This window comes from Magallana gigas, chromosome 4 (genome assembly GCF_963853765.1).
Source record: "Magallana gigas chromosome 4, xbMagGiga1.1, whole genome shotgun sequence".
Taxonomy (NCBI): domain Eukaryota; kingdom Metazoa; phylum Mollusca; class Bivalvia; order Ostreida; family Ostreidae; genus Magallana; species Magallana gigas.
In genome coordinates this window covers 22,499,539-22,503,827 of record NC_088856.1, presented here as the reverse complement: position 1 = coordinate 22,503,827, position 4,289 = coordinate 22,499,539, and positions in this window count along the sequence as shown.

Sequence of the window (4,289 nt, the reverse complement as noted above, 5' to 3'; positions counted from 1 at the left end):
TAAACTTTATTCCGTTTTACATAGTGAGTATTGGCCTTCTACCAATATGTTATAAAATACACAAAGTAAGAAACAATTTCTTTAAACAAACAAAAGACTCATTCCAGCTTTGAGGCAGTTTCCAAGTAAAGAAATTCAATATTCATTCGGAGAGCAGTAGATCATATGGATATAGAACCATTTTAACAAGAGCTTGGACTTTGGGCTGTTGAGCCAAACGGCTATGTGACGTAGGTCTGTCTATTTCATTGTAGGCCATTCAGCCATGGCTCTTTGAAATCAACAGGATTTGTCTGGCTTTTTTGAGCTAAGACTACGCAATCGGTGTGTATTTCGCTTGACACCGGCGTCATTTTAACTTGTTTTGACGCAAGAAATAGATCGTTACCACCTACTGAAAGTCCAAGGTCTTGTTAAAATGGTTCTAATATTTAAAGTTTATTCAACTCAGCACCCATAATTGTTATGCATATCTTTTATTTGTCTCAATTCGCGTTCATTAATTAGACACTGTTCTTGTCATCCAGAGAGGAGGTCATGATATCCGAATTTGCTCTGCGTCGTGTGATTAAATTATGGAAAATTGTATAGGTGCATATATTCATATCATATGGTGGCATATATCTGCCCCTTGTGTGCAAGTTATTTTTCTATTAATTATGTCTACATGCAAGATAAATATGTTGACATGCAAGATAGTAATGTCAATATTCAACATAACTTTGTTGACATGCAAGAAAACTGCAATCAAATATTTAGAATTATAAAAAATCTCAAATATCGCCAACAAGTGATATCCAAGATGCTAGATGCTACATATTTATGTCGACATGCAACTTATTTATGTTAACATGCAACTTATATATGTCGACATGGAACTAAGTTATGTTAACATGCAAGATAAATATGTAGACATGCAACATATCTATGTCGACATGCAACTTAGTTATGTTGACATACAACTTATAAGTTGCATGTCAACATTTTTATCTCGCATGTTAACATAACTATGTTGCATGTCTACATATTTATCTCGCATGTCAACATTAGTAAGTTGTATGTTGACATAAATAAGTTATATGTCGACATAAAGAAGTTGCATGTTGACATAAATAAGTTGCATGTCAGCATGTTTATTTTTGATGTTAACATAAATAAGTTGCATGTCTACATCAATAGGTAGCATCTAGCATCTTGAATGTCATATGTTAGCAATATCTGAGATTTTTTGAGATATTTTATAATTCTTATTTGATTGCAATTTTCTTCATGTCAACATTATGTTGCATCATGACATAATTATCTTGCATGTCATCCTATTTATCTTGCATATCGACATATTTGATAAAAAAAATAACTCGCACACAAGGGGCAGATATATGCCACCATAATATCAGAAATAACTAGTGTTCAAATTTCCAAAAAAAAAAAATATGCAATAATTTCTTAGAAACCTCTCGATCTCGGAACAAAAGCAGAAAATCCGTTACAATCACGATACGGTACCCACATATGTATTTTACATTGTTTTGTTGTTTTTAAATTTTAAAATATGTGTACCCTCTACCTTAGTATACACATGTAATGTAGAGAATATATGTTTTTTATTATGAGAAAAATATATATCGCCAGATGCCTGAGACAATACCCCCTTCCCCTGAGTAACTCGGCCAACTTCGCTTGGTAAGAAAATAAAATTATGGAAATCAATGGTCTAGCTATATGTATGTAGAAGATTAGACGTATTTAAACCAATCACTGTTTAAGATCGTTCAGAAATACAGATTTATAATTGGGCCGTGTTGGTGTATATTCTAATTATAATCGTAAAAAAATATTGAAACAGTAACTAGCTAAGACGAACTATTAATGAGATGAAATACAAATAAAAACGGTTCACCTTAAAAAGCTGCATGGCTTAGCTGCAACTTTACAATTTTGCGCATGTCTCATTTTAAAAGACTGAGGAAAATCTGCAATTTTTTTGCAATTGTCCGCGTATATTTTTCGATATCTTACGCTTGAACATATCATCTTATTTTTTCAAAAGTCCTATTTTTCAATAATGAAGTAAATAAAAGGGAAAATCCAGAAAATAATTTTCTGCCATTTGTGGTAAATGCGTCAGCATGTCACTTTACAAGAGATCCTTTAAGGATAGCAAGAGCATAGCATTGCTGATATTAATTGGTCTAAACTCATGTTTGTTGTTATTTGTTGTAAGTTATTTGATTCCCACGCATTCATTGTCCGATGTAAATGACACTAATATACATCTTGTTTAAATTCAACATTCACTGTGTCGAATTTCTACGTATTCAGAGGGCGTTTTTTTTTCTTTTTTGCAGGTCTGATATATTTAACAAAGGGAAAGGTGTTTCTTGCACGCCGTTCCCAAATAAATGAAGCTAAGGATATAAGTGACAATGTGATGTCGTTCTTATGAATTTGCTTCTCTCTTACTTATTAATTATTCCCCGTCCTGTTCTTCAACATCTGTCGAGATGTAAACATGCAATGAGTAATCGCGGAAAATTGCACAATTCAGTGAAAATAAACATTTGTTTTGAATGCATTCAACGACATTTTTTCATTTTTGCCTCTTGGGTTGACGTAGTTTTTAATAAAAGAAATTTAGAAATTCCCTCACTAATTACCTTCTGCATGTTTAAGAAACTCAGTATCTCGTATGAAACTATGGAGATGTGTGCGCCAGTTAATGCATCTCATTCTGTTACTAGTATTTACCAAAAAAAACCACCTAATCTTTTGTCTGTGACACGCCATACTGTGGTTTCATTAATATTCAAGGGTTTCAATGTTCGTTGATAAAGTGAAAATCACAGTTTCAAGGATACGTAAATTCGTGGCCAATGACCCCATCAATACATAATGTTAATAGAAATTGCATTATAGTGAACATTTAATTTCATGGATCAACTTAAAAACGAAATCCACGAAAATTGGTTTTCAACGAAAATTGGTGAAACCACAGTATATGCATGGAAAACAAAATCTTTAATATTAAGTTTGACTTCAAAATGATGATCGTTCTGTAAACGTTCTAAAATCCAAAAATATAATTTAGCTGAACCAACTTCGGCTTTAGGATGCTGTAAATTGACGACAGTGAGAACGGTGGTGTGGTCGAATTCCTTCGATCCCCGCCCAATTTAATGTACTAGGAAGTTTTGACAATATTTATTTTAAGGGATTGCACGGTATGTACATGTACTTTGTATGTACATATATACGAGCTGTCCAATATATACATATACAATATATACATGTTACACTATACATTACTCCTTATTGCTAAATGCAAAGTTCTAATCTAATTTTAACTGTAATACCCAAAACTAGTTGAATTTTGTTTACTATATTTTATACGTGCAATTGCATAGCAGTGGAAACCACAAGACTACGATGTCGACGAAAGTCATAAAATAGAATAATATTGTGGTCCACTATGCCTACATGTATAGTGTATAAAACATATGTATAACATACAAATAACAGACAGCTTGCATCTGTACTGGATATATACGCAATAATTCGAGTACTGAAATGGCGAAAACTGATATAATAATTATTACACGCAGAGCTGTTTTCAGCATATATATATATATAAATATCATACTAACCATTGACGTTAATGTTGAGTTTTTTTAATTTATCGACGAGTTCGATTTTGAAGAATATCAGTACTGTGACATTCTGATATGAAGTGCAATATCAGTTTGATGTTAAACCTACTAAAACAAAAACCTAATTGGACAGCGACATGTAGATTGCTAACTCAGTGTTTTGAAAAATACCATTTCCCCCATCGGTGTCGCATATTTTGGATTTTATTAATCTCAATTCAAAAATAAATGCTGGTTGAACAGTTAGACTTCGTAACCTACTAACAAATCTTTGAAAGGAAAGAAGAGTCAGCGATGGTCAGCGATGAACGGCCATCTAGTGCAGTAAATACTGCTATATATCTTAGTATCAAAGAAGGAGTATTATACTCTGTCCCGAGTTTTTGCTTCCACCACTTTTTGCTTGATATTTCAATACCTTTGTGCTCAAACTACGTTCATCCACTAATATGAAAAATGTCCAGATTATCTGTTTTGAAACGCCCCCTCTACCGCTTCAGGTTTCAATACACATCCCAAAATTGAAAGTCTACGGAGATTTTGCATTGCATCAGCCATTACGAAGCCCGGATGATAACGTTAAAAATTGCAAAGGTATCCTGAGTACTTCCGAATGGATAAAAGATGTAAACATTTCCCATT